Here is a 12,632-nt window from a genome sequence, read left to right as displayed (position 1 = left end):
CCCCATTTTACAGGTGGGGAAACTAAGGCAGAGAAGTTAAGTGACTTGCCCAGAATCATACAGCTAGTAAGTGTCTCAAACCAAATTTGAATTCAGGTCTTCCTAACTCTAAGCTCAACATTCTGTGCCACCTAACTGCCTCTATTAGAGACTGTTAGAGTGGCAACAAAGTATTAGACTCATATTGAAACACAGCCTGGAGAAGTGGACAAAACTCTACACTTGGAATCTGGAGAGCCTCACTTTGAATCTTACTTCAGACATTTACTAGCTGTGTGATCCTGAACAAGTCATGATCTTAGGGCTGGGGGCTGAGAATCCCACCATTGTCAGCAATCAATAATTATTGATGTTATTATTGAAAAGCAGACTGGATTGAGACTACAACTTTAAACTCGAATTCTTTAATCAATGACTTTTTCGTGTATTCTTTAACCTTTTGTTGTGTCATAAATATGTCATGAGTCATTTAAGCCTGTTTCCACATTTTGTGGTATTGGAAAAAAAACAACACAACCTTATTGTACAATGAAATGATCCTGGAGCTTTCTAAAGACGTGGACTGATAAATAAACATCATGCAAATACTTTTCAGCTCAGGTCCTCTAAAAGACAAGTTATACAATGACATTTTGGTCAGTGAGAACCCTTGGGAAATTAATATACAAAATCAAAATCACAACACATTGGAATTCAAAGGTCCTTCAGAAGCCATGAAATTAAATCTCTATCTGGATAAGAATCTATAACATATCTGGTAAGTGCTCACCTAATTTTTACTCGAACATCTCCAGGAAGTGGAAACCCACTATCCCCAGAAAACATCCCAATGTTTTTCAGGATTGTTCATATTTTAAAGAAGTTTTTGTCCCTGATTACCTAGCTGCATTCTCTCTTCTTGCAACTTCTACCCATTGATCCTAAATTCTTCCTTTTCAGATCAATCCAAACAACTTTAATTCCTCTTTCTCCTTTCTTTTTTCTTTTCATCCCTTCAAATACCAAGAGACAGCTACCACAAAGCATCTTGGTCTTCTTCTGCAGGCTAAATGTCCACCATTTCGTTAATTGATACTCATGTGGCATGATCTTCACACTATTTACCATCGTGGTCACTCTTCTCTGCTCCCCAAAATGGTTTCTTTTAGAAACCTTTCAGCCTCATATTATAGGGATCATGAATTTAAAGTTGGGAGGGACCTTAGGGGCCATCTAGATCTCTCAAGTTCTAGACTTTTACACTGTAGTCCTCTTTTTATACTCTTAGAGCTTAATACATATTGTGGAGTGTTTAATGAATTACTGATTAACTGCAGAACAGGGATTGCCTTACAGCGGTAATGGGAGTTTCCTCATTAAAAGTTCTCTGTACCAACAAAATTATATTTATGGTCTCTATACCAATAAAATTATATTTATAGTCCAAAAAAATGAACAAATATTTCTTTCTATGAAGAATGAGCACATATATGTCTGTGCTCAGTTGCTTAGGTCAGTTTAAGTCAATAAAACCAACATTATACACTTGATAGGTGAAACAATTATTATTATCTTTAGAATTTAAAATATCTAAATATCTCAGGGAATCTTCATAGAGTTAGGATACAGCAGTTATCTTAAATCAAGAACTATTGCTGTCAGGTTTTATTTTATTACAAAACACAATATGTCCAGAAATCCTGACTTTCAGAAGTGATGAGATACTTTATAATGTTCTCCAAAGACAAAAATAAAATCTTTTTATATTATTATTACTATTTAATATATAACAACATATTATGTAATACACCCCTATTTCTGAGCAACTACTGTACTTTTGATCTTGTACACTAAAAAATCCTCCCTAGAATCATTGTAAACTTACATTTTTTAAATGACCATATTTCACCTATAAGCAGAGATGGGATTCAATACAACTTCCATTCAAAGCATCAATAAAAGCAATTCTAATTAGATTTGTGGAAATTACTCCTCCTGTTAAAATGCATCATTGTGTAGTACATAGAGAGTCAACCTTGGAGGCAGGAGTCAAGTCCTGATTCTGACATATAATAGCTGGGTAAGCAATAGACAACATATTTAACCCTTCATTGCCTCAGTCAGACTCTCAAAGAGTACAAGCCAGTCACAATCTCAATCAATGAATATAATTTCCATATGGAGTGGAAAGGATCTCCCCTCCCTCCCACCCCCATGATTATGGTAATGAAATTACAGATCTGGCAAAAACATAGTAAAAACAAGAAAAATCCCTCCACATTAATGATGAAATATATCATGAGAAAAGCATTGAGTAATGGAATATGAACGAAAACCTGACTAGCTGTTGGTCGCTTTTTGGGATCCCATTGCAACATGTCTCTCATGAGCTGAATTGCCTCACTGCTGGCATTTGGAATCAGGGTCTTTAAATTATTAGGGATGCACTGAGGCCAACGGAAGTTCATGGAACTAGAAAGTTGGTATCCTTCAGGCCAGTCATTCTGAAAGGAAAAAGAAAATCCTGTTTAGCTGATGAGAGAGAGAGAGAGAGAGAGAGAGAGAGAGAGAGAGAGAGAGAGAGAGAGAGAGAGAGAGAGAGAGAAAGAGAGAGATTGAATATCAATATGAAATAAAAATATCAGTTATGGCAAAGCAATGTCCTGAAGGATCACACATTCTATATATGCCCACAATTTTAGACAGAAGCTCCTACCTAGCCTTGATAGAGAATAAGATAAGGACCCATGGGAAAGAAGATTGTGAAGGACATTACCTTTCCTTTTCATTTCTTTCTCAAGAAGGATAGTTCCTGAAAATTAATAATAGCTAGGATTTAAATAGCACTTTAAGGTCTGTTAAGTGCTTTACATATATTATTTAATTTGATACTAGATACTCTCTAATAGAAAGAACACTAACTCTGGAGTTGCAGGGCCCAGTTTCAAGTCTAACATCTGACATCTGCCCCCATGCAGTTTTGGGAAAGTCACTTAGCTTACCTGAGTCTCTGTTTCCTCATCTGTAATATGAAGGCACTGGATCAGGTGATCCCTGAACCACCATGTGGGTCTAGTTCTATGATCAGTTCTCTGGTTATTTTTGTTTTAACACAGTGTGGTTGAAGCTCTTTAAAATGCTCCTGTAGGAAAAATGGATAGCTAGGTGGGTTACTGGGTAAAGTGCTGGGCCTGGAGTCGGGAAGATTCCTCTTCATGAATTCCAATCTTTCTTTACTATCTGTGTGACCCTGGGCAAGTTATTTAACCCTGTTTGCTTCAGTTTCTTCACCTGTAAAATGAGCTGGAGAAGGAAATGGCAAACCACTCCAGTATCTTTTCCAAGAAAAAAAAACAAAAACCCAAAATGGTAGCACAGAGAGTCAGATACAACTGAAACTATTGAACAAACCAGAAAGATTGTAAACTTCCTAAAAGCAGGTTCTGTTTCACTTTGTCTAAAAAATCCCCATCAACCAACAAGGCTGTCTGGCACATAATAGGTGCTCAATAAATGTTTACTTGAGTGATTGTTAACAACAGAATAGGGCAAGCACCAATCTTAAAGTTTATTCAGGCTCTAGCAATGCAATTCAAGTAAATTTAAATATATATTTTATTAAATTCAATAAACATTTATTAAGTACCTAATAGGCACCAGGCATTGTGTTAAGTGGTTAGGAAGCCAGAAAACAATCCCTGCTCACAAGGAACTACATTTTACAATGGGAGAATATAACATTTATAGAGACAATTGGTTCAGGGATGTCTAGCTGGAAGGGCCCCTGAAGATTATCTAGTCTAAATCCTCTCTTTTTATTAAAGATGATTCTGACTCCTAGAAAAGTTAAGTGATTTACCAAAGGAGTAAATGGTAAAGCTGAGATTTGAACCTGAATCTTTAACTCCAAACCCATCCCCACAAGATAACTGGAGGATCTAGAGAACAGTGTACCAGTCCTTTATTATATAGAGCTATTATGGGTTGGGTGACATGATTTGTCTTACAGCATCACTGAAACCATTTAGAGGACAATGGTTCTACAGTATTATTCCTTATAAATAACAAGTAAACATTTCTATGGGCACTAGAGAAGTAGGACCAGAATATAAGAGGATATAAGTAGGTGACAAAAATATTCCACTGTCCTCCCTAGCTCTCTAGTCCAGAATTGCCTGTCTTATTTCCCATTCTTCTGTATTTTCTGAGAACTCCTGCTAACTAGCTATTGCTTTATATTTATTCACAGCTGCTGAAAGCTCACTGCTATCTCAGCTAGCTGGAAACAGACCAATGTTTTTTAAAGGAGGTTCAGTAATCTAAATAGGAATACTGCACACTCTGCTGGATGCCCAGAATTAAGTACAACTGAGACGGAGGCAAGATGGTGGAGTAGAAACAGGACTTCTGTGCAGCTCCAGCTTCCACGACCTCCAAATCATGTAAAAGGTGACTGAAAAAACTCTGTAGCTACAGAACCCACAAAATGACACAGAGAAGCTAAACTCCCACTGAGAACAGCCCGGCAGGCCAGCAGGAAGCAGCCAGTGCAGCACTCTGGGAGCCATGCCCAGTGCCCCAAGAGCCCAAGGATTTAGTCTCAGGGCAGCCATGACCAGCCTCAGGATGGAGGGACTTCACATCACCAGCAGCTATCACGGTTTCTAGGATTATCAACACATAGATGCTAAGGACAAAGTGAGAGGTCAGTGCAGTGTGGACCTTGGGATCCAGTAGTTCAGGAGTGTGGTTCGGCCTTTATCCCATGGAGGGAGAAGCCACTGAGGTGCTGTAGCCATGCAGCCATGCCAGGTGGCAGCTTCAGCTCCTGGCTTGCAGATTTTAGGGGGACAAAGCAACCAGTGTGAGGGGTAATTGCTCTGGCTTTAACCTGCTTAGATCTGGATTGTGGTCTAAGGTGAAGGTCCTGGGGTGTTTGATCACCTTGCCAGAGTTTGTGGAAGCTTCAGAGAGGGCACCCAACTAATTGCTTCAGCAGCTGAGAAAACCCCAGCTATTTGGGACAAAGTTCCCCTGTCTGGTAGTAGAGTCCTACTGTGGCAAAAAGCTCAAAAGTCAAGTAATTGAGTGGCAACATGAGCACACAAAGGAAGCTAACTGAGCAGAGAAATCCAAATTTACACTCCTATTTTGGGGACAAAAAGTATCAAAGCATGGAACAGGAGGAAGACAGCAAAGTCAGAACTCCTGCACTAAAAGCTTCCAAGAAAAATACTAGCTGGTTACAGGCCATAGAAGACCTTAAGAAGGATTTTGAAAACCAAATAAGAGAAATGAAGGAAAAATTGGTAAGAGAAATGAGAACAATGCAAGAAAATCATGAAATGAGAGTCAACAGCCTGACTGAAGAAAATAACACCTTAAAAATAAGACTAACTCAACTGGTAAAAGAGGCTCAAAAAGGTAATAAGGAGAAGAATGCCTTAAAAAGCCGCATATGCCAGATGAAAAAAGAATCTCAAAAGCTCACTGAAGAGAATCATTCCTTCAGAATTAGATTGGAGCAAATGGAAGCTAGTGACTTTATGAGAAATCAAGATACTATTAAACAGATCTAAACAAATGAACAAATAGAAGCCAATGTGAAATATCTCATTGGGAAAACCACTGACCTGGAAAATAGGTCCAGGAGAGATAATTTTAAAATTATTGGACTACCTGAAAGCCATGACCAAAAAAAAAGAACCTAGAAATAATCCTTCAAGAAATTCTCAAGGAAAATTGCCCTAATTTTTTAGAACCAGAGGGAAAAATAGAGGTTGAAAGAATCCACTGATCACCTCCTGAAAAAGATCCTAAAAAGAAAACTCCTAGGAATATTAAAGCCAGGTTCCGGAATTTCCAGATCAAGGAGAAAATATTACAAGCAGCCAAGAAGAAACAATTTGAATATTGTGCAAGCACAATCAGGATAACAGAGGATCTGGCAGCTTCTACACTGAGGGATCAAAGGGCTTGGAATATGATATTCCAGAGGTCAAAGAGCTGGGATTAAAACCAAGAGTCACCTACCCAGCAAAACTGAGTATCGTGTTCCAGGGGAAAATATGGTCATTCAGTGGAATAGAGGACTTTCAAACATTCTTGATGAAAAAAAAACAGAGTTGAATAGAAAATTTGACATTCAGATATAAGAAGCAAGAGAAACATGAGAAGTAAACAGGGAAAAAGAAATCATAAGGAACTTATCAAAGTTGAACTATTTACATTCCTACATGTAAAAATGATAATTGTAACTTATGAAACTTTTCTAAGTGGGAAAATAATTGAAGGGAATAGAAATGTATATATATATGTGTGTGTGTGTGTATGTCTATATAGGAGGGTATGTGGTCATATGAATACATATGTGAATGTGTGTATATATATATATATATATATGTCCAGTTATACGTAGATAGAGGGCACAGGACCAACTTAATGGGAAGGGATGATACTTAAAAGGTGAAATTAGGAGGAGAGAGAGGAATATAATGAGAGGAGATGGGGAGAGACAGAATGGGGTAAACTATCTCACATAGAAGAGGTAAGGGAAAATGGTTACAATGGAAGGGAAGAACAGGAAGGTAATAGGGAATGGATCAACCTTATTCTCATTGAATTTGGTTTTGGGAGGGATAGTGTCTTCCTTCTGCAAGAAAAAGTAAGGAAGTGAATATTCTAATATCTTCCCTGAGGCCAATTAATCATCCCAATTCCACATTATTCAATTTCTTTCTTATTGTGGTTTTTTCCATATAGTCACTAGGTATGTTGTTTTCCTGGTTCTTTTGACTTTACTCTGTATCTTTCTATAAAAATCTTCTAGTCCCTCTCCAAATTTTTTGCATTCATCATTTCTTTTAGGATGGTTTCATTCAGATACCACAATTTCTTTAGCCTTTCCCTCAGTTAATGGGAACTACTTTATTTCTTATTCTTTTCTACTCCAAGTGTTGCCATGAATCTTTAGGTGTACATGGGAAGTTTCTGTCTTTGACCTCCTCAACGGGTATGTTATCTAGTAGTGGGATCTCTGGGTCAAAGATTATGGCCATTTTAACTACTTTTTTAGCCTAATTTAACACATACCAATCAATTGTCAAATCTTGACATCTCTACATGATGCCTCTCACAAAGCGTTCCTAGGATTCATATAGCCACTGCTTTAGTGCAGTTCAGCTGCCTCATCAACTCTTGTATAGACCATTGCAAAAGAATCTTAACTGATCTTCTTTCAAGACTCACTGTTCCAATCCATACTCCACACAGCTGCCCAAGTGATATTTCTTTTTTTTTTTTTTTTGCTACTTTTTGGAGGGAGAAGGTCAGGGCAATTGGGGTTAAGTGACTTGCCCAAGATCCCATGGCTAGTAAGTATGTCAAGTGTCTGAAGCCAGATAGGAACTCAGGTACTCTTGACTCCAGAGCCAATGTTCTATTCACTGTGCCACCTACCCATCCCCCAAGTGATATTTCTAAAGCTCAAGTCTCAACATGCCCCTCTCACTCTCAGTAAATTCCAATGGCTCCCTATTACTTTTAGGATTAAATATAAACCTTTCTGGATGGTTTTTAAAGTCCTAAGCAGTCTTTTTAATTTCAGGCCATTTCCCATGTCAGAAGTTCACCCCCTCCCACTTCTATCTCTGAAAATTACTCACTGCCTTCAAGACTCAGCTCAAGTATTACCTTCTACAAATAACACCAATTTTCCCCTTTTGATTTATGTGGGAGTAGAAAACCCACTTTCCCCATGGATTACTTAGCTGTAAGCCAAAGCTATAAGTCTTTTCCATAGTCATAATCAGAATTTCTTAAGTCAGGATACAGATCGAACTACTTAGAGGGCTCATAATAGATAATTTTGAGAAGAGTCACTAAAGTAAACAAGAGAAAAACATAAATTAACACCAAGTCTCCTTGTATCCTAGTCACTCACTCGCAACGTCCATTTAATCTGCTCATTTTGAGTCCCAGATGTGCCAGGTAATCATCTAGTCCCTGGGTAATTTCTCTTGTACATTTTGAAATTGGCTTTCATTCTTGGGGCAGATGTGAAGGGAACTCTGATTCTCTGATTTCAAATCACTTGTAGAGGCTCTTAAATAATTCTACTAAAATCTGCTCATAACAAGACTTAATACAATTTAGCACAATCTCTTAAATTTGGTTGTCCAATCATGAAACTTCAAAGAGTTTCAGGTTGTCTTTTTTTTTATGCCACTTCTGATTTCTATTTTTACTTAAACCCTGTACCTGATATGAGAATCTTAAAAAAAATATTCATGGGAGGGCTAGGTGGTGCAGTTAATAGAGCATCGGCCCTGGAGTCAGGAGGACCTGGGTTCAAATTTGACCTCAGACACTTAACACTTACTAGCCATGTGACCTTGGGCAAGTCACTTAACCCCAATTGCCCTGCATTCCCCCCTCCAAAAAGAGGAAAAACAAATTCACTAGGGTATAACTTGTAAAATGAACCCTTCTGTCTTTTAAAATTATCAGATACTTTGAAAATGGAAAAGAATTTCACTTTCTTTATAATTATTAATACAATTTTATATGTAAAACCCTTAATCCAATTTTGAAAACTTATGGAAATATAACCAAATCTGAATCTTCATACTAGACACATTAGGAAGGCAATCATAAACATTTCTATATAGTTCTTTGAGAAAAAACATCTAATCCTGTTGCTTTCTCAAAATTTACTATTCCATTTGAGTGAGATATATCCTCTGTGAAGACTCCCCAGGGTGGTGGGAGAGAGAGAGACTGTCTCAAAACTAGAGGCAGGCTTTGGTAAGATCAGACAAGCCTAAGTTCCAGTTTCTTAGAAACTGCCTAACTTACCACTCTTCCCCCTCCTTCACTAACACCTCAGCATCAAATTTGCCAAATAAGGACATGTATGTTTGCATTAGTTAGGCCCTGTTTCCTTGTTCTTTGTCTTTTGAGAGGATTTTCACACTAAGATTGTAAGCCTGCCTCCCAGCCAATGGAAGGAAGGGATAGTGGTGGGAGGGGGTTTGTTTATGGGAGGGTATATAACCTTGCTTTGTCTTCTGTAACACTCCTCCTTCCACTAGTCTGTCCTAGCTGAGGAGATGCCATTTTCTCTCCAGAACTAAATAAATGCTTTCTGTTCCCACCTTGAGAAGCCTCTGAGTTTTATAAAATTTGGGTAGGAGGTCTTCAGGGTCCTCTACACCACACACATTTAATTAGAAAACTTTTGCATTACCTTTTTTTCTTATTGCCTTGTTTAATTCTACCTTATAGGATATTATGCCTATACTATAATTTGCCCATAAATTCAGATTAAAATTATAAGATTTTCATATTTGCATCCTATTTTAGTAACTCAGAGATGTTTTGATATCAGTCTATTAATTAGTAGATTTAGTATTATATTTATAAAACTTCTACTGCTATGGGTCAGAATCTACTGGGAGACAGATCATGGCAGAATCCAGCCCACGAAAGTGCCCATGTGGGTCGGGATAGGGGAAGTGTGGAGCACACTGGGGCTGCAGCAGCTTGGAATAGAGAGTGAACTACAGCAGAGAGAGAAGAAGCACCAGCCAGCAGACTCACCCACCCCAAGGGCGATTCACAGCTGTCTCACCAACATCTCACCACGCCACAGGAGGATCTGTAGGCTCTCAATAAGAGAAAACTCAGGGCCCGCAGCAAAGACAGCAGCTTCTCCTGGGGCTATCAGCCCCAAGCCTGGAAGTTTAAAAATCATCTGCCTGACTTTCCAGGGGCCAAGATGGCAAAGTAAATTCTGGCTGATCCGATTTCCCCTCCCTGACCAAGAAAACCCAGAGATAAATGTCCCACCGAGATTAAAATCCTGAAATAGAAGAAATAGCCTCAGTCTTAGAAGTCAGGGAGAAAGGGTGTAACTGAGGCAGTTAGGAGTCTGAAGAGAAGAGAGGGAGGGGTACCAACAAGCCCCACCTCACCTAACCAGCAAAAGCCTGCCTGAGCTGTAGCCCAGGGGCATAGAGGCAGAAATCTGAAGCGGTCAGACCACCCCTCCCCATAGATTACTCTGTGAGCCTCAGGGTAACTCAGGGAAAACACTGAGATTTCTGGCCTTGGCCTCAATTTAGACACCCAGAGGCTACAGCACACAACAACCAAGCACCTAGCTCCCAGCCTGAGAAGCTTGGGTCAGAGCCCTCAGTACTCCAGGAGCAGAAATACACTTTAAAGGACAGGAAATAGGCAATTACAATGGGCCGGAAGCAACTTGCAAAGGCAAGACCAAAGACAAGAGAATCCCATTATTCTGAACAAGAATAATCACTTTCAGGAAACACCATGGTACTCTATGTCCACACCTGAGACCACAGATGGAAATATGAAGTGGTCTCAAGCCTAAAAAGCATTCTTGGAGGAGCTCAAGAAAGATTTTAAAACCCAAATTAGGGAAGTAGAAGATAAATTTAAATCTACAGTGACCAAATTGAAAAAAAGTCTCTCTGAAGCAAACCAATCCTTAAAAAGTAAAATTAGTGAACTAATTGGAGAAAATACCTCCCTAAAATAATTCACTAAAAATTAGAATCAGTCAAATTGAAGCTCAGGACTCTATGATGCACCAAGAGTCAATCAAACAAAACATGAAGATTGAAAAATTGTAAGAAAGTGTAAAATAGCTCACTGAAAAACAACTGACCTGGAGAACAGATCCAGGAGAGATAACTTAAAAATTATTGGTCTACCGGAAAGCCATGATGAAAAAAGCAGCCTGGATAACATCCTCCAAGCGATTGTCAAAGAAAACTGTCCTGAAGTCCTAGAATCAGAAGGTAAAATAGTTATTGAAAGAATTCACTGGTTTCCTCCTAAAAGAGATCCCAAATTGAAAACTCCAGAAAATATAGTAGCTAAATTCCAGAATTACAAGATTAAGGGGAAAATATTGCAAGCAGCCAAGAAGAAACAATTCAGATATCATGGAACTACAATCAGGATTACACAGGACCTAGCAGTTTCTACATTAAAAGATTGGAGGGATTGGAATTTGATATTTCATCAGGCAAAAGAGCTAGGACTGCAACCAAGGGTTAACTACCTGACAAAAGTGAGCATAATCTTTCAGTAACTTCATTCAAGAGAATGAAAATAATGAGACAACATACCAAAATTTGAGGGATGCAGCAAAGGCAGTTCTTAGGAGAAGTTTTATATCCCTGAGTGCATACATGAATAAATTAGAGAAAAGGGAGGTCAATGAATTGGGCATGCAATTAAAAAAGCTAGAAAAAAAAACAAATTGAAAACCCCCAATTAAATACTAAATTAGAAATACTGAAAACCAAAGTAGAGATAAATAAAATTGAAATTAAGACAAGTATTGAATTAATAAATAAAACTAAGAGCTGGTTTTATGAAAAAAAACAATAAAATTGACAGACCCTTAGTCAATATGATAAAAAAAAAAGAAAGGAGAAAACCAAATTATGAGTATCAAAAATGAAAAGGGTTAATCTACCTCCAATGAAGAGGAAATCAATAATTAGTAATTATTTTGCCCAATTCTATGCCCATAAATTTGACAATCTTAGTGAAATGGATGAATATTTACAAAAATATAAATTGCCCAGATTAACTGAAGAGGAAGTAAATTACTTAACCCCATCTCAGAAAAAGAAATCAAACAAATCATCAGTGAACTCCCTAGGAAATAATCTCCAGGGCCAGATGGATTTACTAGTGAATTCTATCAAACATTTGAAGAACAATTGATTCCAATACTCTACAAACTATTTGGGAAAATTAGTGGAGTCCTACCAAATTCTTTTTATGACACAAATATGGTACTGATACCTAAATCAGGAAGAGATAAAACAGAGAAAGAAAATTATAGACCAATCTCCCTCAAGAATATAGATGCAAAAATTTTAAATAAACTCTTCCCAGGCATAGACATCTACTTTTAGCAGTTCTTAGACTGCAGGACATGACATTTTCTAAGTTACCATGACAGTTCAGACAACCATCCCTTTAATTAAAACTCAAAACAATAATAAATTATAGTCCCAAGAATTTTTAAGGCTTGAATATCTTTACTTATGTTTCCCTTACACTTAATATTTCTTTTATCCTTTACTTATAAATTAAAGTTAATCACATTCTGGGGTTTCAAAAATACATCAAATACCTTATAATTAATTCATATTAAAATATTGAAATTACATCTTTAAACCACCATATACATTTTCATAATTTTTATAAGTGACAGTCAAATTTTTTCAAAGTCTGCTTTCAAAAATCTTCAAAATTCTTTGTTATAGGAAACTCATTGTGATTATCTGTTTTCAAAAAATATACCCCATTAAATATTAAACAATTTTCAAATATCTGTCTTTATCACATTCTTTTTTGTTTTTTCCTTTTTGGAGGAGGGAAGACTAGGCAATTGGGGTTAAGTGAATTGCCCAAGATCACAGGGGTACTAAGTGCTAAGTGTCCGAAGCCAAATTGGAACTCAGGTCTTCCTGACTCCATAGATGCTCTATGTGAATAGATGCTCTATTCACCACCCCACCTAGCCGCCCCTATCATATTCTTTTAAAAGGTCAATTTATAATCTAGATTCAAAAGGAAGTTAAAGTTCAACAGAATTTCTGATA

At 37.5% G+C, this 12,632-nt stretch overlaps 1 long non-coding RNA gene and 1 pseudogene across 1 annotated transcript; one reads left to right on the top strand and one right to left on the bottom strand.

Moving 5' to 3' along the window:
• The window catches only part of LOC138148059 (serine/threonine-protein kinase ICK-like), a 134,227-nt pseudogene that overhangs the window by 114,408 nt on the left and 7,187 nt on the right, over nt 1-12,632 (top strand).
• Nucleotides 889-9,912, bottom strand: LOC138148140 (uncharacterized). Its single transcript, XR_011164984.1, has 3 exons — nt 9,829-9,912; nt 2,982-3,121; nt 889-2,483 (listed from the first exon to the last, which is right to left on the bottom strand). It is a non-coding gene; the product is annotated as an uncharacterized lncRNA (long non-coding RNA).

This window comes from Petaurus breviceps, unplaced genomic scaffold (assembly GCF_028583685.1).
Source record: "Petaurus breviceps papuanus isolate PSGF00001 unplaced genomic scaffold, PetGlider_PUasm1.0 90822, whole genome shotgun sequence".
In the NCBI taxonomy this organism is placed as follows: Eukaryota; Metazoa; Chordata; class Mammalia; order Diprotodontia; family Petauridae; genus Petaurus; species Petaurus breviceps.
This window is presented reverse-complemented; position numbering and strand designations above follow the sequence as displayed.